The sequence below is a fragment of the Ambystoma mexicanum genome, chromosome 1p (genome assembly GCF_040938575.1).
Source record: "Ambystoma mexicanum isolate Mex_15411 chromosome 1p, UKY_AmexF1_1, whole genome shotgun sequence".
In the NCBI taxonomy this organism is placed as follows: domain Eukaryota; kingdom Metazoa; phylum Chordata; class Amphibia; order Caudata; family Ambystomatidae; genus Ambystoma; species Ambystoma mexicanum.
This window is the reverse complement of record NC_090921.1, coordinates 1,291,993,526-1,292,020,766: the sequence shown is the minus strand read 5'-3', so window position 1 is coordinate 1,292,020,766 and position 27,241 is coordinate 1,291,993,526. Positions and strand designations below refer to the sequence as shown.

Sequence of the window (27,241 nt, the reverse complement as noted above, 5' to 3'; positions counted from 1 at the left end):
TATGTGTCTATACCACGCAGCCCAAAACTTCACATTCAAAAATAATATTAAACCAGATGAAAATAAACCTTTCTTTTCAACTGGTTTAATATTATTTTTACAGATACAGAGTGGCACATTGTGAAGGCAGCTTAGTGAAACTTACCAAACGAAGCTTAATTAATCATATCAAATTGTCATTAAGAACTCATCAACATAAAGAAATGTATTACATGTCCCTGCTACAACTTTTTGAACCATGGAGAAAAGAAGAAGATATACTAGATACCTATGACTCCTATAAAGACGCTTTCAAAGCAAATGAAAGCACTATAACAGACGTAAACTTTACACAGTACAAAACAATGTTGCTGTCATGATGCCTACCTCCAAGGAGCCAGGTCCGACCCAGCAACCCCAGAGGCAGGCATCATTTTCCCCAGGGGAGTGCCAGCGGGCCCAAGCTGGGGCCCTTTGGACTTAGTCCTGGCGCCTTTGGCGCCAGGCTCATGTTGGACCCCTGTCCTGGCACCTTAGGCGCCAGGCTCATAAAGCTAGACAAGTGTTCAAGTGTTTTAATGTGCACTTACCTGATGCAGACCATGCTGCTACATCCAGGCCCTCTTGAGGCCTGAATGGAACTACTTTACCTGTGGGACTACTTTCCACCCGGGTGTGGTCGGGGAAGGATACATACCTGATCGGTGGAAGGATACACACTTGGAACTTCTTCCAAAGCTATTTAAACCACACCCGATCAGCAACTCACGCTTCGCGTTGTTCTGCTCCTCGCAGCTGGACGCTCACCGTGTCAGCTCCTGCATCTGGACCTCAGCCACGCCTGTCAGTATCCTGGGTCACCTGCAAAGGGAGACAAAAGATCTTACCTGCTAAATCAGCACCACAGAGACATCACACCGACGATCCTGAAAAGGAAGACATCATTTTTAAAAGCATTTCGCTACGATCGCTGCAGCGCTGCATTTCACTCACCTATCCTGGACGCCTCCATCTTCAGCAGCGATCATCCGGATCCACAGCCACTTCCCAGAGCCTAGAGAGAAAAAGACAAGAACAAGGTGAGAGAAGGAAAGGAATAGGAAAAGCTCAGTTTCCTTCTAAGACTTACCTGTTGGGTCATTCCCATTTCATTTCGGGTCTTGCCACTTCCAGGCATTTTCCGGACCCCGGCCCCTATGGGGAAAAAAGACAAAGACATTGAATGAGCGAATGCAAAGACATTACCCGAGCGCTCATCCAGAACTTACCTGTCATTTACTGGAACTGCACGTTTCACTTCGGGTCGGCGCCATATCTCCGGCATTCCGAACCCCGGCCCCTAAGGGGAAAAAGACATAAGCATTAACGCTTGCTGCAACAAGACAATGAACATTATTATCAAGCTTGGACTTTTGAACTTGCAGCAGAACTTTTACAGTGCCTTACCTGAATAGTCAAGCTTACCTGAACTTCCATCAATCCTCAATCCAGTGAAGTAACTGGGTTTCAACGCGCCCCTGCATCAGAAGCAGGATGGAGAGCTCATCCTTCCTGACCCTAAGGTGAGACTTCACAGGGAATCGTGGAAGGGTATCGTGGAGGGTTGGAAGAGAGTGGGAGGCTTGAGCATAACTCAGTCAGTAGGTAATACTCCCTTTTCACGCACAGGGGAATATTCCTGCGAGCCAGAGAAGCCAGAGTAGAGGGGCCCTTCCTGTCCATCTTCAGAGTCCTGCGCTTCACCATTGAAGAAGCACCAGCACTCGAAGCCAGACCTGCGCCTCTGTGGGAATCAGGTGAGCGTTACAGTTGCACAATGAACAGCAACACAAAGATCTCCAGGCCCAACTAGATCTAGACACTCCTGACAGTAGTCAACCTTCTGTAACAGGAAGCCAAGGACCACTTGGACAGCCACTAATAGCAAATGAGGCAGAATTAGCCATGACAGAAATAGCTGTCTATGAGCAATCTACAGAAGACTTTGCTGTACTGCAATCACAACTAAACAATGAACAGTGTAGCATTTTCCAAGAAGTAACAAAACAAATTGAACATGGTGTGCAACATGAAAGTAAAAACTGTACCTGCCAAGACTACAAACCTATACTGCTATATGCGAGTGGTCAAGATGGATCAGGCAAAACATTCTTAATTAAAATCATCAGCAAGTTCCTCCAACAATTGACAAACTGTCAGCTGTTGTAACTGCCCCCACAGGTTTAGCTGCCTACAAACTAGGCAGTGTCACTTTACACCGATTACTACGCCTTCCAGTAGAACACCAAAACAAATTACTATTACAATCTTTCTACAGAAGCTGCAATGGAACTACGCAGAGTATTAAAACACATGAAAATACTAATAGATGAGGTGAGCATGATTCACCTCAGATTACAAGAGGTCCTCAAAACAGAATACGAAGAGCTCTTTGGAGGAAAACACATGATTGAAGAAGATCGCCAAAAAACAAATACCAGTGAAAGGTGAACCTATTTTTAAAACCTTAGGGCACAAACTGTGCCATAAAACTCTTGGCAGCATAGGAAATGGCAACCTTTGGCAACATTTCCAATACAGAGAATTAACTGAAAACAGGTGTCAGTCTGCAGACCTCAGATACGCCAACATTTTAAAAAGTATTCTCTCAAGAAGCACAATCTATATTAAAAACCAGGCACATCCATGCACTCTATGACCATACCTCATGTGCTACTGATGTCATGGAACAATTAGCACTCAAAAATGTCAATTGTGTGTCCTTGATGCCAACTCTTGCAAGTTGTTAAACATTTAATGAAACTATGTTAAAAAAAGAAATGCAACTAATAGTTCAAATTTGCTCCACAGACAAACTGAACGTACATGGTATGACACTACCCATGTGTCAACAAGCCACAACAAGGCTAAACACCTTGGAAAACTATTTTTAACACAGCTGGTTTGGAGAAAATATTAAAATTAACTTTAAACTGTAGAGTAATGCTTAAAACGTAACCTTGACGTGGACCAAGGACTAGTTAATGGAGCACTTGGTACAGTTGTTGGCTTTCAAACATACCCACGTGACAACAACATTGAATTTGTCAATATTCTCTATCAGATTTTAAAAGGATAGGACGCACAAAATCCTGCTTCCTTCTTTTCAAAGACATGTATGTACGCAGAGAACAATTTTCTCCAACTCTTGCATACGCTGTCACCATTCACAAATCATAAGGTCTTACCCTAGATAAAGCATTGATAGATATTGGTAGCCCAGTCTTTAAAGAAGGCATGAGCTATGTAGCACTATTACACTTACGTACACTTGACAGACTATTTCTAATCAACTTTGATGCAAGTAAAGTAAATGCTGATATTTCTTGCATTCTAGAATACAACAAACAAGTTACTCTCTTACCTAGTAACGTTCTTTTGATGGGATGGTCCGACGACGTATTCCATATCTATGACAGTAATCACCACAGCAGTGCTGCTTCGGAAAATCTTTCGGCGTCTGCGTCCTGCGTCGATGACGTCGATATGCTGTCCTCGAGGGCCTCCGTCGAGCCGATGTCACCAAATGTTATAAGTAGTACCCACGACGCCCGTAGCCTAGGTTGTAGTTTTTCCCCCCAGTACGTGTGGCACCAATCTACTGCCAGTATGACCACAGAAAGCCTTGCGGAAATGTAAGCTGCAATCGCATAAGCAATTCTGTAGCGGGGCAGGTAGGGAGGGAGCGATATGGAATAAGTCGTCGGACCATCCCATCGAAAGAACGTTACCAGGTAAGAACTCTTACCTGGTAACGTCCTTTCGAGGGGATTGGGTCCTCAGACGTATTCCATATCTATGACTGACTCCAAAAGCAGTACCAACATATGGAGGGAAAAAGAATTTAGAATATAGAAATTTAAAATGCCCAATCAAATTGCAGAGTAAAGGATCATCTTGTGTTACGCTCACCTGGCTCCCACAGGGGCGTCGATCTGAACTGGACAGCTGAGGTCTCCACCAAGGTGACGCGTAGTGCAGAGATGACAGACTGGACTGGCCCACCTAGCTTCGTTTGCTTGGCCCATAGGAATATTCTTCTGCAAATGGAGAAAGGGAATCAACCACCCGTGGAGTTCAGAGCTAACTCGCCCACTCCCGCTGTTCTCCCCACTGATCACCTTTGATGCCCCCTATTATAGTCTCGCCTGATGGTTTGGAAAGATGAGTTCTCCATCCTGCATTGAGCGCAGGGGCGCGTAGATAGCCAGTTGCTTCACTGGCTCGAAGGAATTGGTGAGTTCCAGAACAATATTGTCTCAAGAGATTCCCGGCAAGACGCCGTAAGTATGTAGTTCGTAAGAGTTCAAATGTCTGACTTTCACTCTTGTCCGATTCCTTGCAGGTTGCAGCTTGACCCTAGCGAAGAGTTCCTCGTGGCAACCGGTAATATTCAGGTAAGGATTTGTATTATCCAACACAGTTCGATAAAATAATGCCAATATGTAACCTGTTGCTTTCTCCCTTATTCAGGCGCTGAGAGAAAGTATGAAGACTCGGGGAATAATGCCTCGGCGGTAAAATCAGGTAAGTCTATTGTTGTGAGGAAGTTTCCCCTTGTTTGTCCCTTTGTTTCACCTTGCTGTCCTTTTGTTTCCCCTTAGGGACCGGGGTTTGGCAAGGATGCAGTGGAAGCTGCGCCGACCCGTGAAGTGGAATAGTACCCTCGGTGGTAAAATCAGGTAAGTCTATGGGGGTAACTAATATTGCCTCTGTGTATTCCCTTGGCTCACCTTGCTGTCCTTGGCTTCCCCTTAGATGCCGGAGTGCAGCGGGAACATGCAGAAGGATGCAGTAGAATGTGAAGATGCTGCAAAGGCCGGTGAGTTCAGTGCGGCGCTGCAGCAGGCGAGGCGACGTGCATAAAATTACTTCTTTCTCCCAGCTCGAAGGCGCGATGGATCGGGAATTCAGGTAAGGATCAAAGGTATTGCTCTTGTTCTAACCTTTTCTCCTTCTTTCTCCCTTTTTCTAGGAGCTCCAGACTCGAGGCGGGTGTGGCAGAAGACTGGATGCAGACTTGCAGGCACGGTGAGCATTACGCTGCTGGATGCAGAATAACACGAAGCGTGTGCTGCTCTTTCGGCGTGGTTTAAATAGCCTCCAAAGTAGTCCCAGGTAAGTATTCCTCCCCAGCCCCACCCGAGTAAAAAAAATAGTCCCTGGGTAAAGTAGTCCCTTCCAAGCCTCTTTTGGCTTGGAGCTCTTGCAGCATGGTCTGCATCAGGTAAGTTTTAATCTATGAGCCTGGCGCCTATGGCGCCAGGACTGACTCTCCATATGAGCCTCGCGCCATAGACGCCAGGACTGCACCCAAATAGCCCCTAGCAGGGGTTTTTGGGCTTGCTTGGAATAACTTGATGCCTGGTTCCGGGGTTGCTGGACTTGGTCTGGGTCCCCAGGGGTAGGCATCATGACACCTTGCCAAAGGCCAGATCCTGCCCATGGATAGAATCTAGGGAGTAGTGTCTTACAAACGTATGGACTAAAGCCCAAGTGGCTGCTTCACAGATGTTACGAATAGGAACACCCCTCTGCAGGGCAGTAGAGGCAGCCATACCCCTAGTAGAATGGGCCTGTAAGCCTTCCGGAGGGTCCTTACCCATCAAGCGGTAACATTCAGAAATTGCCAGGATAATCCATCTAGACAAAGTCTGCTTAGTAACAGCTTGTCCCAAACGCCTCCCAGCGTAACCAATAAAGAGCTGAGCGTCCACTCTGACCGGGGACATGCGTGAAATGTAGAAACTTAAAGCTCTCCTAGGATCTAACCTATGGAGCCTCTCCTCGTCCTTACCAGGATGCGGAGGAGGATAAAATGCCGGAAGAATGACCTTCTGGCTTAAATGAAATTCCGATACAACTTTCGGAAGAAGAAGGACGGGCTCTAAGGACAATCCTGTCCTTATGAAACACAGTGAAGGGTGGCTTAACTGAAAGTGCCTGCAACTCACTCACTCTGCGAGCGAAAGTGACCGCAACTAAAAATACAGTTTTAAGGGTTACCAGTCTCAAAAGACAAGAATGTAAAGGCTCAAATGGAGCACCCATTAGGAACTTTAGAACAAGGTTCAAATCCCAACCGGGCACCTGGAAAGGTGACGGTGGGAACACATTAGTTAGCCCTTTCAGAAACTGAGAAATTAAAGGAATTTTAAAATAAGAACACTCCTCAGACGAGTGCTTAAGTATGGACAGCGCCGCCAGGTAACCTTTAATGGTACCCATTTGCAGGCCCTTGTGGGCTAACGAAAGCAAAAAGGACAGAACCACAGGAATGTCACATAAAAAAGGATCCACATTCTTAACGCTGCACCAGTCGCAGAACTTTCTACAACGGCAACGGTACAGGGACTTTGTTGCCGGCTGTCTGGCCTAAAGCAACACCTCCATCACGTCTTCAGGTGGTCCCAATCCTTATACCTCAACCTTTCAGAAGCCAAGCATGAAGGTTGAGGGATCGGACCTCTGGATGGAGAACCTGACCCCCTCCCGTGAGAGCAGATCATCTCAGTAGGGAAGACGACGTGGAAGGCAGATGGAGAAGTCGAGAAGGTCCGGGTACCACGTCCTCCAGGCCCACGCCGGAGCAATGAGGATCATCCATGAACCGAACCTCTGCAGCACTTGCGGCATTACGGGGTCTGGAAGAAACACGTACAGCAGTGGGAAGGCGTCCCCTAAGGCTCCTCTTGGAGGTAATTCCCGCGAGCAGAACCTTTCGCACTTCCGGGTGACACTGGAGGCGAAAAGGTCCACTTGTGGGGTCCCCCAAAGGGCAAAGATCGCCAGGAGAATCTCCTGAGCCAGCTCCCACTCATGAGAAATCGCACTCTGCCTGCTCAGAGCGTCCGCCGTCTCGTTTTAGTCTCCGGCCAGATGAACTGCTGAGATCGAAATTTCCTGCTGGATGGCCCAGAACCAGAGCTGCATCGCCTGCCTGCACAGAGGAAGTGACCCTGCACCCCCCCTTTTTGTTAAGGTAGTGCATGGCCACTGTATTGTCCATCAGAATCAGGACAATCTTCCCTCGCACAGTCGGCAGAAAATCCTTCAGGGCTAGCCTGACGGCCCTCAGCTCCAACAGATTCATATGGAGTCTGGACTCCGACGGAGACCAACGACCGCTGACTGTCAACTCGTTGGCATGAGCTCCCCATCCCGTGGGGGATGCGTCCGTCACCATCGTCACCTCCGGCCAGGCTACCAAAATGGAGCCCCCATCATCAGATTGCCTTCGACGGCCCACCACAGAAGGTCCTGGGTGACCAAGGGCGGCACCTGAACGGGGTCCGACATCCTGCCGGAGGACTGTGACCACTGCATCTTGAGAGCCCATTGCAGATATCTCATCCGCAACCTGGCCTCTGGCACCAAAAGACTGCAGGACGCCATGAGGCCGAGCAACCTCAAGAACTCGAATGCCGGGAAACTCTGGGCATGTTGAAATATCTGCTGAATGTGATGAGCCCTCACCAGGGGAGGAAAACACTGCTCCAGGGACGTGTTGAGCACTGCTCCGATGTACTGGAGCCGCTGAGTTGGCGTCAAGCGGGACTTTAAGTTGAGGGAGAAGCCCAGCTTGTGAAGGGAGTGGCAGGTGACGGACAGATGATGCAGGACTTGCTCGGGATTGCGCGCCCTGATTAACCAATCGTCCAGGTAGGGGTAGACGTGAATCCCCCCTTTCCTGAGATACGCTGCCACCACCACCATGAGCTTGGTGAAGACCCTCGGGCGGAGGTCAATCCGAATAGCAGGACCTGAAACAAAGTGCGAGTCGCCAACCGGGAACCTCAGGTACTTCTTGTGCTTGGGATGGATCGGCACATGAAAGTAAGCATCCTTGAGGTTGATAGACACCAACCAGTCCTGAAGTTGAGGGGCCTGGAGGACTTGAGAAAGAGTAACCATCTTGAACTTGTCCTTCCTGAGGAGCTTGTTCAAACCGCGCAAGTCCATGATGGGTCTCAATCCCCCGTCTTTCTTTGAAATCAAAAAATAAGGGGAATACCATCCCTTGTTCCTCTCCGCTACAGGCACCAGTTCTATGGCGCCTTTCTCCAGCAGGGATTGCATTTCCTGCGCAAGGAGCAGATCCAGACTCTTCAAAGAGAGATTCCCTGGTGGACTGTCGTGAGGCCTCTGCTGGAAAGGAAGACAGTAGCCGTGGGCTATGATCTCCAGAACCCACACATCTGAAGTAATGGCACGCCACTCTACAAGATGCTGTGCCAGCCTTCCCCCAACCGGCGAACCATGGGACATGGCCTCATGACTGAGCGGAAGTGGCTGCGGCAGTGCCTGAAGGCAAAGCGGCAACTGCCCGAGTGGCCTTGGCACCTCGAGTACCTTGTTTTCCACCTCTGGCACTCCTACGGTGGCCGGAGTGGGGTGCGTGGTCAATAGCAGGGGTCGCTACTGGCTGGACGGTATTTTCGCGGCAAAGTCTTGCTCACTGCCGGGAGACTCTCCCGAGCAGTCCAAGCCGCTGTCGCCCTTCTTTGCAAGGCCATATGGAACGGCAGTACCAGGTCAGTCGGTGGACCTTGCACGAGCATATCCGTCAGGTCATCCTGCAGAAAATCCACTGGTGGCGCAGACAACCCCAAGTATTCCGTTACACTCGACATAAGGCGCCGGTACGAGGACTCGGCATGGGTGCCAGGCTCAGGCCTACAGAACTCCACCTCTGGACAGGTGTCCAGACCACTGGCGTCGTGCAAATACTGACGCAGGTCTTCAATCTGGGTATGACCAGACAAAATCTCGTCAGGTACCGCCTCAGCAACCATACTTTCCTCAGACCCTTTATCCACCTCAGAAATATAATCCAGAGGCTGGAATGAGGGCACAGAAAAAGGGACAAAGACATTCTTAGTCTTGGCCAGAGCCTTTCTAGGGGGTTCCACCGTGCCACGGGGTACCTCTGACAAAACAGCCTAGAAAGGCGTCAAGGGCGTTGATGGAATCGGCGTCGAGCGTGGCGCCGACGGCTTCGACACAGTCCTTGAGGGCAGAGCCCCGAGCGTGTCCTTCGACAGCCTGGGCGCCGAAGGCGTCGACGGATTCCTCGGAGGCGGAGCCTCGAGAGAGTCCCTCGACGACCTTGGCGCCGAAGGCGTCGATGTCTTCTTCGGAGACCTCACCGGCTCTGACGGTCTCGAGGGCATCGAGGAACGGGACCTGGAGCGGGCATGTCTAGAGCGACCATCCTTGTCCGACCGGGACCTTGAAGGCGTCCGGTGATGGCGACGACCACTCGAGCCCGAAGGCGTGCGAGTGGTGTCTCTAGCATGGTCACGGCCGGCGTCTTTCGATGGAGCCCTGCGACTGAAAAATCGCCATCATCTCCTGCCGAAATGAATCCCATTCAGCAGGAGTGGAATGCTTGTTGGGACAAGCAACCCGTCGATGGGCGGCGTTCTCGGACAAGGACGGGGAAGGCGACCGGTGACGGTGCTTCCGTGAGTGCCTCGAAGAGGCAGAGGAATGGCGGGACCTACTCCGGGATCAAGACCCCCCCCCCAGACCAACAACGACGATGCGGAGAGTCACCCCTCAAATCGTCGGTCGAAAGCCCAGTGGATCTCGACTTCCGAGGCTTGGCCTCCTTACCAACAGAAAGCTTCTTCTTACGCTCCCGCAAGGCCTTAGACGTAAGCAACTGGCAGTCTACACAATCATCCGTGTCGTGGTCCCACCGAGGCACCAGAGGCAGGCGTTGTGCGAGTCCATCAACGACATCTTGGACCCGCAGTCCCGACACTTCATAAAACCTGGCCGCGGGGTAGAAGAAGACAAAGACATCATGGATCTTCACAAACTAACAGGTTTGAGGAACCGAAAGAAGAGAACTCAGAAAGACCGAGGCACGCCGAGATCTCCGAAACAAACACGTTCACGCAAAACCGGATCTGAGGCTATGACGGAGGCCTTCGAGGACAGCGTATCGACGTCATCGACGCAGAAAGATTTTCCAAAGCAGCACAGCTGTGGTGATTACTGTCATAGATATGGAATACCTTGGAGGACCCAATCCCCTCGAATGCGTTCACTTTACACCCCATCTAAAAATCTAAAAACCTATCCTGTTATGCAAGAAGTAAAATGTTGTAAAATAAAACTACTTCAGACTCGAACTATGCAGGATCTCACAGCAATTCCTCCAAAGAAAGCAAAAAAAAAGGAAATACTTCATCAAGCACCACAACCAAAGAAGAATCTACTGCTCAAAGTAACTCAACTACCTCTTCAAAGAAGCAACGCACATTCCGAACAAATGACCTGGACACAGAACTGTCAGGCCCATTCAAATTTTCAAATACAACTGGTGTAAATTACTACGCAAATGTAGCAATCAATATTCTATTCCAATTGCCACCACTTATTGACATTTACTTACACGGAACAGACCAATTGTGTTTGCAAATGTTAGTCCTTCATAGAAATGCAACCAAAAATCCTGACAACACACAGCGTTTCTGGAATAAGGCAGGAATTGGACTACTGTGCTGGAATGGTCAAATGCACTATAAACTCACAAGAATTTCTAATGTACTTACTACAAGTACTGGAAAACAAAAACATACCTATAAATGAAATCTTCCAGATTTCATACATGTGGAAACACACATGCACTCTTTGCAGGCATGTAGTACAAGAAGTAGTTCCTAATGAACACTTTGGGCCTCATTACGAGTCTGGCGATAACCGCGGTGGTAAAACCGCCTGGTTACCGCCAGACTCGTATTACCATTCCGCCTCCGTGACTCCCGGAATTACCAGGGCATTACAGCCCCGGTGTCCCGGGAGTCACGGAGGCGGAATGGTGTTAATCCCCATTCCCATGGAGTCCCGTAGGACTCCATGGGAATGGGGAAGTGGAAACAACGGCACCATCTCGTGATGGTGCTGGTGTTTCCACGTCCGCCTGCAGGCGGGAGGTGTTCAACCGCCAGGTCAGACCTGGCGGGAAGATCACCTTCCGCCTGCAGGGGTCGGGATCGGGCGGTCTGGAATTAACAGTGGCGGCAGGTTTACCGCCACTGTTAATTCCGGACCGCCCGACCGTAATGAGGCCCTTTGTGTATGTATCCATACCCAACTGTGAATCCATTACATTTCAGCAACTTGTGCAAATTGCAAACCATGGCAGATTATGTACTACCTGCAAATCCGATAAGCGTTGCACCTTACAAATACAGACACACAGTTAATACGTAATAGTAATGCTTTTACGTTATAATGCAGATGGTACCAACTGCAAGCTGACTGGATTCACACATGGTCAAGTATCACTTGGTAAGAAAACCTTCACAACAATAGGTATAATCTACCACGCAGGAGCCACAACCAATGCAGGTCACTATACTGCATATATAAAAAAATAATTGTGGATGGTTCGAATGTAATGATACTACCATTACTCTAAAACAGAGATTAACAGCAAATCTTGTAAACGCTTACTTAATATTCTTAAAACCAAAATTTCATAACTAATCTGTGTATGAACATAAACAAAACTTGAACTTCAAAACTATGACCAGTTAGAATACGCCAATAGGTATCTAACTGCCACAAGATTCTGCAACAAGCAAACAAATACCACTAAAATCAAAGAAGAAATATACAGTTAGAATACGCCAACAGGTATCCAACGGCCCCAAAAATCTGCAAAAAGCCAACAGATAGACGAATACCACTAAAATATAAAATAAATAAACAAATTGAATGCACCAACTGCTATCTCATTGCAACAATACTACCACCACTTCCAAATAAAAAACCACACACCTATTCAATTCTTCCTATTGAAATCAATGAAAGAAATATATTGTACCACAACGTAGAAAGGTTTTGTAATCCTGCATGGATTTTTTTCCCCACAGACACAATGATTTAATCAACAAACACAGGAAGTGAACAAACTGCACAGTACACTGGTTTCAACTGTAGTACTTCTGAAGTACTAACTATGAGGGTCGACAAAATGCAGAAATGTCTACTATGCAATGCAATACTCATTATAAACTACCTACACTAACATGTGATTTTTTTCTTTTATCACAGTGATTTAAAAAGAATGTCTGCTTCAACTACCCATGTCATGTGTCATGTAGAAACTGCATACAAACACAAAAAGTCAAACAGTAAGTATAAAATGATTGGACTCACAAACACCACAGCATAACACAGCCATTCAAGCAAACACCTGACCATAGACCACAATCCAAAATGTTTGCTTCCATGGGTATTTTATGCTGCAGCGCTTGTTGCCAAACACCACAATCTTGACTGCATGGCCTGGCCAAAACTCTACATACAGCCTCAACAAAGGAAACAGTAAGTATATAATAGTTAGACTCGCAAACACTGCAACATAACACAGCCATGCAAACAAACACCTTACCAATTAATACAACCCAAAATGCCTAGAGTCTTCAATACCAACATTCTGAACACAATCCAACAAACAAAACTAACACACATCATCTCACTATGCTATAAACACTATTACACTACTGCCAATCAGTACACACATTTTTGAAAACATACCCCATAAGCCGCCCACATACCACAATCAAAATCTTGAGTAGCATGGGTGTGTTATGCTGCAGTGCTTGTGGCCAGGGCATAGAGTATTGGGTGCATGGCTGAAGGATAACACACCCATAGAAGCAAACACCTACCAAATGACCACATCCCAAAAATATAATACATCCACATCAAAACCTATCCACTTCAATTAACATTCTAAAAAAATAATTACAACCAACGCACAAACTCTTCAATACATACCATCTTCACCCAATGCTCTACTAACAACCCAAAACCAACACCATACTAAAGTAAAATAGGCAGTAGTGCGCCTAGTGTTTAGTATGTCTGCAGACACCGCAAACATATCACAGCCTTCTCCCACCTACACAAATACAGCATTTGACACATCTCTTACTCCCCCACCCTCTCCAAGCACTCCTACAGACCAAGACACTCCCCAATATTGATTTATGCTCACTTCCATGGAGCTACCCAGTCACCCTCACCGTCCAAAACAGCAGCGTTGCTGCCATCAGTGAAAGCGCCTTCTACCTACATGGCCTCAAGTTGCCTGGCATAGTGGGCCCAGAGTTTTGTGGAGCGGTCCTTTAAAGTCTTGGACTTCAAGAGCCTACACGCTCGACAAGACGTTTCGACGTGGTCTCTTGGGAGACACAAATTACAGACTAAATGCTTATCGACCCACAGGAATTTACGATTGCACTTGGGGCATAATTGAAATGGGGTCTTGTCCATAACTACAAACTATGTCAGATGATCGAAAGTAGTGTAAGAAGAGGTGCATATACATCCTAAAATGACCTCCCACCCCTCTCTCCCTACTCTCTGGGCCGAGGCTTGGGGCGGCCTTCCAAGGCCGAACAGTCGTTTGCAGTAGTCTTTCGACAGGCAGTCTCTTTGTCTTCACCAGCGTCATGTTTCGACGGTCGGTGAAGTAAAGGATAGAAAGAATTAACTATCAGTTATTGAAATAAGTCAATGGCTTATGCCGAAAAAAGGAACTCTGCTATATGCGTCCGTCTAGAATGGCGGAAGAAAATAATATGAGGGGCCTCGATGCGTGAGGGATCATGGGTACAGTGGACATCACACTAGGGATAGTAGTACTTGCCCACCCTGTCAACGTCCCTTTTCGAGTTTCGAAAACACCTTTAATACTCTGCAGCTTCCACTAGAAGTCAGCCTATGCACAGCATGTGATCTAAGCAGATTCCACAAGCCTCAAATATATTATAAATATATATATTTACCTACATCCCCATATATGATATATTACTCACCGTAATCGTATTTCTGATGCTTATATCTGCTTAGATTCACATGCTATGCATAGGCCGACATCTAGTGGAAGCTGCAAAGTATTACAGTCATTTTTGAAACTCAAAAAGGAATGTCGCCCCCGTGAGGGGACTGCTCTGGAGCGGGCCCAGCTTACACAGTCTCCGCTGTCGCTTTCGCCACGGAAGGTGGAACCATCTTTGCCCTGCGGCGACGCAGCACCGGCTCCTCCCGGCCCACCCGCTCAAGTTGTCCCTGCAGCTTACCATAAGTAGACTCTCCTCCTATGCCACGAACAGAGCGGGCAGCGGGCCCTCTCTCGGGTCCCACCATGGCTGGTAGGTTGTGTGTAGAGTGGGCCCTGTAATCTATTAAGTGCCTTTCGCAGTCCACATTCCCCAACGGCGCACTGCCCCCGATCCTTTCCCCGCGAGGGGCACAGTCACCAGCTGGGTCTGACAATACGGCACCGGGACCCCAGAGAGGTGGAGCGAGTCACAGCGCCTTGGGCCCCAAAAAAAGGGCGCTAGAAGAACTTACTCAGGCTACAAAGGCTGAGGGTTGGGCCCCTGTCTGCCAGGGCGTGTGACCTCCTCAGCTCCCACGCAAACTCCGAAGTTTACCGGATCCAGGAACAGAACTCCAACATTCTGCCTGGAGTGGGCCGCGTGCATGAGGATTGCCTAAGGTGGTCGTACGCAGACCACAGACAGAGGTCTCTCTCCCAGGGGAACCCCCCCCCCCCCAGAGCCTTTCAATGTCCTACAATACAGGAAACTCCTCAATCAAATAAAATAGAAACAAGAAGAACCAAAGGGCATTCAATCACATGAAAGAGGCTATTTGAGGAAAAAGCTCATATACACAAGCACATACTTCTCAATTGACCATTCCGGCGGGGCAATCTTTCCACACATAGCTAAGATTCACACTCCTCATCGTTGAGGTCCCACCGTCCATGGACCTTAAGGGCAAACTGGCAAAATATAAGTTTACACCAACCCACGGACCCCTGAAGTCCCACTGAGTTCAAGATGTCGACTGCAGGGTCTGATGCTGCTGCAACCAAGGCGGATGTCGCGGACCTGCTCACAGAGATGAGAAGCATGAGAGCAGATATAGGCAGCAAAATTGACAACATTACACAAAGAATGGACAAAATGGAGGACAGGCTGGGACAAGTTGAGCATAACCAAACCTCCCTGAACACGTTGGAGGCCCAAATGGACCACCGCATTGCAGAAATAGAGCACAGGGAGGAGGAAATACGCCTAAAGGTTGATCTCAAAAATAGGGAACGCCTTAACAACATACGTGTGTTCGGAGTTCCCGAAAAAGAAGGCGAAACCGACTCAGACCTAAAGCAAACCCTGCACATCATTTTGAAGCTCCTCTTTAAGGATGAATCAGTGGACGAACCCAAAATTGACCGCATCCACAGAGCTGGAGGCAGACCAGGAGGCCCGAGATCGGTCCTAGCTCGATTTCACAATTATGCGGACAGAGCACAGATCTTAGAAAAGGCCAGACACGCTTCACAACTTTCACTGGACGATGCAAATATTTCACTCTATCAAGACTTATCACTCACATTGGCAATGAGGAAGAAGTGCTCTCCAATTACAAAGATGCTGAAGGACAAAGGTGTTGGATACCGGTGGGGCTATCCGTTCTCACTCACCTTTGAGTGGGAAGGCTCGACAATGAAACTTGTTTCGGAAAAGGACATTGCAGACTGTAAAGCTGACCTGTTGGGCCCCCAGGGGGAGGGATCCTCCCTTGGTGAGTCAAGGAGAGAGGAGAGTGAATGGCGCACTAAGGGCCCGCGACGCAGATGGATTCAGGGATCCAGGAAATTCAGGAGAATGAACAATTCACAGGATATGGAGCATTAACTTGGATTCCACACTGTCACACCAGACCGCACGAGGCAAAGGAGCGGTGGGGTGAGTGGTACGGCTGAAGCTGAGCACTCGGGCGCCGCCCGAGGGAGAGTGGAGTGATTTGGGTGTGTCTGATGGGGGAACTTATGCTCAGCAAATGCCAACAATGTACTCGACCCCAAGGTCAGACTTCAGATCTAATTGATTAATTTCTGTCGCAGAAACAGTGAATTGGGGCCTGCATGTTTGGGGTGCTCAGATAGAAATATGAGGTAATACAGACACTGGAACGATGCCTAAGAAGGGGTCAGAATTCATACTTGTAAGTCGTTTTTGCTGGATTATGAGCACACGGTTGGGGGCTCACTGTTAGTGGAGAGAGGGGAGGGTGCGGTGGGAAAAAGACATATAATGCATCAAAAGACAGACCTGGGGGGCGGAAGAATACAAAACGGAACATGAAGGGACAGAACATGAACTGGACGGGTCAACCCTTGACCTCTTCAGGACTAATTGAGACCCAATTCAAAGAAGATGAACCACACACTGCACTATCAAACATGACGCGGACCAAGAAGCAGACGACTTGGCCATTTACATACTCACACAAAGCTCGAGATCTCACCTATATCCTCTAACGACACATTACGCATATGCACACTTAATGTGAAGGGTTTGAACTCCCCCACAAAATGATCCATGGTGGCCAGAGAATTCAAGAGATCAAACATAGATATTCTATTTCTCCAAGAAACACGATACCGAAAGGGTGAAGAGAAAGTGATCCCATCTCACGAGGTAGGCTCTTCCTTCTGGAGCTCTAGTATCTTAAAAAGGGGGGGAGTGGGGATCCTAACTCGCAAAGGCCTCCGGATGACAACTCTTGAGACATGGTCGGACAAGGAAGGAAGGGCTCTCATAGTTGTGGGAAACATTCGAGGCACAATTGTCACCCTTGCCATACTTCATGCGCCTAACCAAGGGCAGAATAGGTTCCTCCACAAAATCACTGAGAAGGTTTTTGCATGGCTAAGGGACACATAGCTCTTGGTGGAGACTTTAATACGTGGATGGATAGTTCTGTGGATAGACAAACAAGAGCCGATTGAACATGACCCACCCACCTCCCGAGATGAATCTGAAATCAAACTAACCCTTGACCTATATGGCCTCACTGACAGTTGGTGCCATTTGCATCTGGCGGACAGAGGCTTCACTTTCCACTCCCTCCCCCATGACACACGTATTGATTAAATCTTCCTCTCTGATGGCGTCCTGCGCATACTTCGCGTGGCGAATATGCACCCCGCCGCATGGTCGGATCACGATATGGTTATGGTGGACATATGCTGGAACGACCTGGCCCCCCGGAACACCAAATGGAGATGTAACAACTCTTTATGGGCTGACTCGGTTTTCAAAGAAACACTTGAAACCAAGATCAAGCAATTCTTTGCTACCAATGACACAGGAGAGATTGGGAAAACATCCGTATGGGAGGCAGCCAAGGCCACCTGGAGGGGAGTGCTCATTAGGGAAGGGGCCCAAAAAAAAAGAGAACGTGCCCTGATAGAAAAGAATATTAGGAAGAAGCTCTCTACAGCCCGAAAATTGGCACAATCCTCCCCATGTGAGAGACCCAAGTATATTGCCAAAGCCAGACAGCTCAGAGAGGAGCTGAAAATACTTATCGTGGGCAAAACAGCTCAAACCCTACAATACCTCAAACAAAAACACTATGAAAAGGGTGACAAAGCAGACGCCCTTAGTACGATAGTAACATCTCCCGATGGTATACAAGAAGCATTTACCTTCTTTTATGAAGATTTATATACATGTGACCCCCCCCTTAGGAAGTATTGACACACACCTTAAAGAGGTGCGGATGCCCACACTCACATCCACGGAGGCCGAATCCTTAGATACACCAGTCACAGAAGAAGTTACAGAAGCCATAAAACGCCTAAAAACGGGAAAGGCCCCGGGAGATGATGGTTTCACTCCCGGTTTTTATAAGAAATTCTCCACATTCATCGCCCCCTTCCTTGCATCCCTCTTCAACCACATCTTTGACACATGCCAAGCCCCCCCCCGTCCTTCTCTCAGGCCCTTCTCGCTGTCATTCCGAAGGAAGGTAGAGACCCCAGATACTGTAGCTCTTATCGCCCTATCTCTCTTCTTAACATTGATGCTAAAGTATATGCCAGAGTCATTGCAGCCCGGATTGAAACGCACTTACCACGTCTAATACACTCTGATCAAGTTGGCTTCGTTATTGGGAGACAGGGCGCGGATATCATGAGGAAAACACTTCATTTAATCCATGAAGCACAGGGAATGGGAGGGGATCCATCCCTTCTGTCACTAGATGCCGAGAAGGCCTTTGATAGGGTGTCATGGGACTTCCTAGAAAGGGTATTAGATTGGAATGGGTTGGGGCCGAATCTCTGCCGCGCCATTAAAGCACTGTACACCTCTCCCACAACATCAGTGACAGTGAACGGAGGCTATTCACGATGGTTTCCCTTGGAAAGGGGAACAAGGCAGAGCTGCCCACAGTCAGCGATATTATTTGTGCTGTCCCTTGAGCCGTTAGCGCAAAAATTAAGACAAGATGGTAGAGTTAAGGGAATCACAGTGGGAGAACTTGAATATAAACTAGGCCTCTACGCTGACGATATCTTATTACATCTAACTGATCCCCTAAATTCTCTCCCGGCTGCGATCATCATAATTGTAGAATGTGGAAAACTGGCCTGAAAATCAACACCGGGAAGTCGATCCTCCTCCCAATTGATAAAAGTAGAGATTCAGCGGCGGAATGCTTCGCTCCCCTAGGAGTAAAGGTCAGCCTCTCCACACTCTGATACCTGGGCATTAATGTTACTCGTGACCTGGAATCACTATACGAAGCTAACTTCCCTCCATTATCACATGCCCTTCAAAAAGATATCCAAAGGTGGTCCAAGCTTACCATCTCTTGGCTGGGCCGGTTAAATGCAATATAAATGGTGATTCTCCCTAAAATACTCTACCTGTTCCAAATGCTTCCCATCAGAATGCCCCAAGAATATTTCATGGATACCAGAAAGTCTCTTTTAACCTTCCTGTGGCAAAGTCAAAAGCCTAAAGTCCCCAGATCTTTGCTCCAGCTCCGAAAGGACAATGCAGGGGTAGGCCTCCCAGACATAGAAACATATTATAGAGCAGCCCAACTCGCGTGTCCTCGTTCCGCACGTCAGGCAGCAGTCAGAGCCACCATGGATGGCCCTGGACAACTATCATCTCCGTCTTTTTATCTTCGGTGAATGGCTATGGGTTCCGGGGCCCCAACTACGTAATAGCGTCAAAACTCACCCCATTATTGGTACAATATGGGCAATGTGGAAGCCAGGCAAGAAAATGGTTGGAGTTACGACCTGGCCCTCTCCACTGGGACACCTTTGGTCACCAGGGATCCGAGGTGCAATCCCGGACCCAGGGAGCTTTGAGACCTGGTACGAAGCGGGATTAGAAAGGGCGGGTCAACTCTGGAGAAATGGCTCCTTTAGCATCAGGAGCTTCAGGAGGCACTCGGTATAGGCCCGCTTTCGGTCTTCCTATACCTAAAACTCAAGGGGGTGATGACAATGGCGATATGGAAAGACAAGTTACAAAGGGACCTCACCCCGTTTGAAAGAATTCTTAACACATGCACGAGCTCTAAAGGTTTAATAAATTCAATGTACTTGGCATTGATTGAGGTCGATATTACACCATCCCTCACACTCAAGGACAGATGGGAAGCGGATATGGGTAGACAGATCTCACAAAAACTATGGCTACAAATATGTAGACTAACGGCAAAAGCATCTACATCTTGCCAATACAAACTACACGCCGTCAAGTTGATGTATAGATGGCAGTATGACCCAATCCGGCTTGCCAAAATGTACCAAGGGGTAAGCCTATACTGCTGGAGGGGTTGCGGGAAGCGGGCCGACTATTGGCATATGTGGTGGAGATGTGCAGTGGTCCAAGCCTACTGGTCAGAGGTTCTCAGTTGGATCAGGGAATTAGATGATGATGAAAGGGAGAAACAACCACTGTTGATTCTGTTTGGCCTGGTTGAGATGGACGACACGACCATGAAAGCACCCAAAATGATACAAGGTCTATTGATGGCCGCAAGAGCCTGTCTCACCATGGTATGGAAGAGAGCCACGCTCCTAGCAAAACTGAATGATTGGGTGTTGCCCTGAACATATATAGAATGGACAGCCTGACTGCAGCCCCACAGGGAGATCGCACCACAGTTGAGAACGCATGGTCTGAATTTCGTGCTAAATATGTTACATGAAAAGAATGTGTGCAAAGCGTTACTACATTCTGAGACAATCTACTCAACGGTCGACGTTGTCTGCTATGCCAAATTCATAGGTTATATTGTGCTTGTGCGCCCCATGTCATAGATATAAGAATGGTTCAGGTGTAACAATTGGTCTCTTCTAGCTCTCCAGACGGCACTATGTGAAAAGGGGGCAGGGGGCCGGGGAGAAGGTAATTGGTTTTGATGATGCAATTGGAAACGTATGTGATCTCCAAAGACTTTATATGCTTTACACATGATTGTTCTTTTTGTGAACATTCTTATCTGACTTGTTGGTGGAAAATGCCTGTAAATGATTGTCAAACTTCTACCTTTGCAAAACTAATAAAACTGAAATAAAAAAAATTAAAAAAAGGATTGTCCACAAGGCGTGCCAGTAATAATATCCCTAGTGTGAAGTCTACTGTACCCATGGTGCTACACGCATCTAGGTCCCTCAGATTGTTTTGTTTCTGACATGAGGTTGCAGTGTAGCGCGAGTACAGGTGTAGTAAAGCATATTATGTATCACAAAGCCCAGAAAAACATCTATGCTGCTCCTACTCCAAGGGGAGGAAGGGTGGGAGCATGTGAAATAAGCAGATAGAAGCATCAAAAACACGATTACGCTGAGTAATGTATCCCTTCTGAGGCTTGTGGAATGCGCTTAGATCACGTGCTATGCATAGATCCGTGAGCAGTGTTTGGAGAACGTGGTGCTTGTCCTACCTGGGAATCTGCTTTAGAGTGAGTGTCAATGCAGTAGTGCTGAGTAAAAGTGTGGATAGAGCTCCATGCAGCTGCTTTGCAAATGGCATCCAGCGGGACGTTTGCAATAAAGGCCAAAGTAGCTCCTGGTGGAGTGGGATCTTGGTGTGAAAGGCAGTGTTTTCTTTGATAGAGAGTAGCAGAGCTGTATGCATCCGAATATCCATCTGGAGATGGCGTTTTTTTGGAAATGCGGTCTCCTTCCCTGCCTGGAGCTATTGAGACAAACAGTTGGTCTGTTTACCTTAGCAGTCTGGTCTTGTTTACATAGTAAAGGACCGCCCTCCTTAGATCTCGTTTATGGAGGTTTTTTCTCAGCTGAGCTTGATGGATTTTGGAAGAAAGCTGATAGTTTAATTGACTTGGAACTTTGAAATGAACTGAGGTAAAAACATAGGGTTCGTTCTTAATACCAATTTGTCTTTGTGGATAATAAAGAAAGGGTTTTGCACTGACAAAGCTTGCAGTTCACCGACTCTTCTTATGGAGGGGATTGCCACCAGAAAGGCTGTTTTATATGTGAGGTGTTTAAGGCTTGACTTATGCATAGGCTGAAAGGGGGGTCCCATGAGCTTTGCAAGTACTACATTTAGGTCCCACCCTGGCGGCTGATTTGAATTGAGAGGGAGGAGTCTCTTTACTCCCTCCATGAACGAATTAATGACTGGGATTTTGCACCAGAACACCTTACTTTGAGAAGTGGTGTACACGGATAGAGCCGCTATGTGAACTTTGAGTTAAATACTAGCCCTGAGTCTAGTAAGTGAAGCATGTAATGAAGAATGTTTGATGGGGTACATTCTATTGGGTTTATTTGTCTTGACTGGCACCATAATACAAATCTCGTCCACTTGTTAAAGTAACAGTGTCTAGGGTTTGGTTTACATGCCTCCTTGATTTCCATACACCTTTAAGGAGGATTTAAGTGGCCAAACTCTAGGACTTCAGGAGACAAGCTGCCAAGTTCATAGACGGAGGATGAGGGTATAATGTTGTCCCCCTTACCCCTGAGCTATGTAAGCATGAAGGGGCACGGGAGTTTGATTGGGTAGCATATCGCCCGTTTAAGCGGATGTGGATACCAGGGTTGACTCGTCCACATAGGAGCAACTAGTATTAATGTCACTTGTTCTTTGTGCATCTTGTTCACCACTTTACCCAGAGGAGTTGGGGGGGGGAAATAGTAGGCACATTTCCCTGACCAGTTGCTAGGGAGAATTCTAATTTCTGTGTTAATTCCCTTCTACCTTAGAGACCCCCAGCTCTTTTGCTGGACTTTAGGACTTTTCTTTTTATCCTGCAGAGAGTGAGACCTTTTCCCCCACACTCTTGTGTGTTATTATCGGATTTGGACTCTATGTTTCTTTTGGTTTTGGAATCTGACAAACTCCATAGGCATCATCTTTTTATATTGTGACACCAAGCACCCTCAGTGAAGCGTCACAGAGAAGTCCTTTGGATTTCTCTTAAGGTTCAAAAACCTTTTCTTGGATAAACTACTGTTTCCAAGAGTATTGAAGTGAAATCGAATTTACTTACCTTTTTCTCTTTGTAGACCCAGCATACACTATCTTACATGGAGTGCCGGGTGGGTTACTTAGTATCCCTTCTCATGTATCATTTTTATTTATTTTTTTATTTTTATTTTTACATTTGTAGAGCGCACTGCAGCCCGTAGACATCGAGGCGCTATTACATGAAGGCGTAAGCAGCAAGATTATGTAAACATAGGAAACATAAGGTACTTAGTTACAGAGAGAGGAGCGAAGCATAGTTACAAATGACGTTCGTATGCCTGTAGATATAAAGGCAGGTAGGTTTAGACAAACAGCCTAGTTTTTAAGGCTTTGCGGAAGGCTAGGTGAGAGTCAATCCCCCTGAGGAGCGAAGGTAGGGCGTTCCAATGTGAGGCTGCTAGGGCTGAGAAGCTCGAACCGCCCGCACGTACTCTACAAGTCTTGGGGGTAGAAATCAGGTTGGTGTAGGCAGATCTGGTGGGCCTGGCCGAGGTGGGTCGTGAAATTCTCTGGGCAAGGTAGGGGGGAGCAAGGTCATGGAGGCATTTATGGGTGAGGGAGAGGATTTTAAAGATGATCCTCTGCCTAATGGGCAGCCAGTGGACCTGCCTCCTAAGGTCTGAAATGTGGTCTTTCCTGGAAAAACCTGTAGCGGCCCTGAGGGCGTTGTTCTGGGTAAGCTGGAGTTTAGCGATGTTTTTTCCGGAGGTCCCACCAAGGAGTGCGTTGCAGTAGTCCAACCTGGATCCTATGATGGCCCTATCAATAGTGAGGCCATTTTGTGAGGATAGGAAGAGTTTTGCTGCGTAGATGAGTTTGGAGTAGTATGCTGATGAGGAGGCTATGGCATTAACATGCCTGTCCATGGTGAGATTAGAGTCGAGCTAGACTCCTAGAGTCTTGACTGATTGGGATACCGCAATCAGTATGTTGTCGATGGTAAAAGAGGTGTATTGTTTGTCAAGGTTGCCTAGAATGGTTGGTGACCCAATAAGTAAAAGCTCGGTCTTCTCGCTATTGAGACAAAGCCAATTGTCAGCCATCCAGGCTTGGATGGTGGCGTAGATGGAGTTGAGGGTGTTCTTGTCCAGCTCATAGTCATCTGTAAGCGGGATGAGTACTTGGGTGTCATCCGCATAATTCGTGTATGAGATGCCCATAGCATCGAGGAGATTGAAGAGAGGACGTGTGAACAGGTTGTAGAGAGTGGGTGCTATGCAGGAGCCCTGGGGCACCCCACATTTGATGTGACTAGGAGATGCGCATGCTGAGTCTGAGAAGACTTTCATGGCCCTTTCCTGTAGGAATGAGGTGATCCATGCGCATGCTTTTGGGGAGAAGTTGGCTGCTATAGAGAGATGGTGGCAGAGTGTGTTGTGATCAACGAGGTCGAAAGCTGCTGATAGATCGAGGAGGAGCAGGAGCGCTGGTTTGCCTGCGTCACAAATGTCATCCATTTGATTTTTCAGGTCAAGTAGGGCTGTTTCCGTCCCATGACGAGTTTTACCCTTACTACAATTAATGGCTGGTGGCAATGGTTTAATTTTCCTATCATTGTGCGTTTTTACCGCAGGCTGCATTCACAGCAGCACTATTGCACCCATGGAGCCCATTTTGTCAAAATGGCCCCGGTCTTTTTTCGCCATTTCTTGCTTGTAAAGTCCTTCTTTAGATTTACTCTGAGCGCCAAACCAGGTTTGGTCCCTTCGTTCATTTTGTCTTTGGCGGGATTCACTGGTGAAGCCCGCCTCTGGCTCCAGCGTGTCTGGCAGGAAGCAAGGAAGGTTCCCGAAACTCCCTGTGCTTAGTCTAGTTTGTTACAGGATAGCACCAAAAGGTGATTGGCCAGCTAGCTGTCCTTAGAGGACAGTCACTCTGCTGTGGGAGTGACAGCTAGGATGGGAGAGAATTGCATAAAAGGCAAGCTCTTTTGCAAGGAAGGTGGAGTCGACCACTGGACGTAGGAACCGAAGAAGAAACTGGAACAGACGCTTGCCACATTCTCTTTGGACCGTTGGTTTTCCCGTGAAGCCATACTGCAGTGCTGAAGCTCCAAATTTCTAATTGACTAGCGAAGCCCAGAAAGGAAGACTTCTCTGCTTGGGTTGGTGGGACCAACTGACCCCAAGACGAACTTCACTGGAAGCCCTCTCCCTGCTAGCTGTACTATTTCGCTGCTGAGGGAACCGAGTGCCAGGGGACAGGAACACCAGAATAGAGTGCATCGTTTTTAAGCTGGACCCGAGCTCCAGTAAGATCCTCCAGAGTCCCTTGAAGCAGGACTAAACAAGCCTGAGCCACAACAGAGTGCTGGACCCCAGAAACAAGGAAAGTCCACAAGGTGTCCAAGAACCACTGTGGTGCTATTTACGAGTAGCTGAAACTGTGAAGTGCCGCTGATCTGAAGTGTGCCCGTTGCTGCTGCCGCCAACCTTCAAACCATAGTGCAGGAGTCCCCAGATGTCCTCCCTCTTGTCCCCACAACCGAGGCGCAGGAACAACAGGATCTGCAGGACTACAACAGGAACAGAAGCCAGATGCAACCTTTTCTTCAGACTCAAGGTACTGTGTAATTAGGGGTACTTACCTCTTCTGTGTAGCTTGCTTGCTCTCACTGGAGACTTGCATTGTCTCGGGAGGATAGCTCAGGGGCAACATGCTCGCCTTGGAAGCAAGATAACAGGGAGAAACACAGGTTCGATCCCCGTGCCCGCGCTTAGAAAACTCTGGGTATTAAGCGCGTTATAAATAACCTGTTATATCATTATCATATCATTTGCTGCCCTTAGCAGAGTTGCTTGCAGCTTTGCTCTTCACAAGCCTCCCAGCTTGTGGCCCAACCGTAATTTCTTTTACAACAAAACTCTCTTTAACGTTGTGCAAGACTTTTGCCCCATCTTCAAGAAGTGCCCCAGCTCCCCTAGACTTTCCTCAATTGGCATAGGCTGTCTTGGCTCCCTGAAGACTCCTCTTACACTCTGACTTTGTGTTGATCTGTCCCTCCAAAAAGTCATACATACTTTACTTATATTGCTGGGAAAGGGTTAACCTACATTTCATTGGGGTATTATAAAGTGCTTACCCGTTTGGAGAAGCTTGTTCACCATTGTTTCCTTTCCTAGCCTTTTCCTTTTTCCACAAATACAGTATTGCATTTAAGTGTAAAAAGTGATCTATTAATGTCCACATTGTCCTAGCAATAGAAGTCACTTGGGGGTGTAGGAAGTGTGTTACATCCCAAAAGTACTTACTTACTTGAGCTGAAGGAGTGTATTTCTGAAGTGTATTTTACTGTTGCCAATTGCCCGTTAGGGAGAATGCTCAAAAATGTGCTAATTCCCTCCAACTTAGAGACCCCCAGCAACCTTGCTTGATTTTGAGGATTTTATTTTTTTTTACCTGGAGAGAGTGAGACCCTTTTTCCCACTGTCTCATGTATTTTATGTGATGTTATACACTGTTTCTCTTTGGTTATGGAGTCTAACCAACTCCATAGGCATCATCTTTTACAATTGTGTCACAAAGCACCTTCAGTGCAGTGACACAGGAAAGTTTTTCAGATTTCCCAAGGTTTAAATACCTTCTCTGGGATCAACTACTGTTTCCCAGAACAGTGGAGTGAAATTGACTTCACTTAGCCCTGTAAAATTCTACACCCATCACACCCTATCTTACAATAGTTTGATGGAGGGGTTACTTAGTATCCCCTAGGTCTAGTTACTCATGTAACCGTCAAATGTTACCCTTTCCTCTCAGAATGACTGGTGGCAGTGGTTTTACAATGAACTACAATGATTTACCCTGACCGCAAACTGTTCGCAGCTCCGATAACGTTAAATCGCGGGAGCCATGTTTTTCAAGATGGCACCTGAGCCTCCTTTGTTAAAACGGATCCTGGTCTTTTTCCGCCATTTCTTTGTGGAAAGGTCCTTCGAGTTTTTCTCTGCGCGCCAAACCAGGTTTGGTCTCTTTGTTCATTCGCCTTTGGCAGGCTTCAGGAGTGAAACCCGCCTCTTGCTCCAGAGTGTCTGGGGTAGGCAGGAAGTGAGTGAGGTGCCCGAAACTCCCTGTGCTTAGTCTCCTAAGAGACCCAAATGCACTCTGTGGTGATTGGCTGGCTGACTGTCCGAGAAGGACAGCCACCCTGCTGGGTGAGTAGCAGCTAGGCTGGAATGAATGGGAGAGAACTGAATAAAAGGCGAGTCTCTTGGCTTGGAAGGCAGAGTCGACCACTGGACGAAGGAACCAAAGAAGAGCTTGAAGAGAACGGCTGCTGCAACTCCTGGACCGTTTGTTTGCCCAGTGAAGCCATGCTGCAGGTCCGAATCGCCAAGTTCGCATCGACAGAGAAGCCCTGCGAAGGAAGACTTCTCCCCTTGAGTTGGTGGGACCAATCAACTCCCAAGTAAGCCACCTGGGCACCCATCTCGGAGCCGATTGCATTTCCTCAGAATGCTGCAGGAAACCTTAGATCCAGGGAGAGGGACACCAATGTGTGCGTTGGTTGCAAGCTGGCCGAAAGCTTTGGGAAGTTCCTCTGGACTCCCACAAAGCAGGACTGACCAAGCCTAACCCTCCCCTCAGTTGAGTGCGGGACCTCAGATGTGAGGAAAGTCCACCTTGTTAGCCAGGTACCAGGCTTATTGCTATTTGCTGTACCGCAAGGAGCTGAAACACGAAACAGCCACTGAAAGTAAAGTTTGCTGGTTGCCAGCTTTGACGGTACCAGTGCAGTGCAGGAGTCCCCCGACGTCCTCCCTCTTGTCCCCACGACTGAGGCCCAGGAACAGCGAGATCTACAGAGCGGTACAGGAACAGAAGTCTTCAGCTGCATCTTCTTCTTCTTTACTAAGGTACTGTAAAAC

General features: G+C 47.7%; 1 protein-coding gene across 4 annotated transcripts in view; it reads right to left on the bottom strand.

Moving 5' to 3' along the window:
• Positions 1-27,241, bottom strand: part of MED25 (mediator complex subunit 25) — a 613,073-nt gene that overhangs the window by 401,447 nt on the left and 184,385 nt on the right. The gene's annotated exons all lie outside the window — the stretch shown is intronic.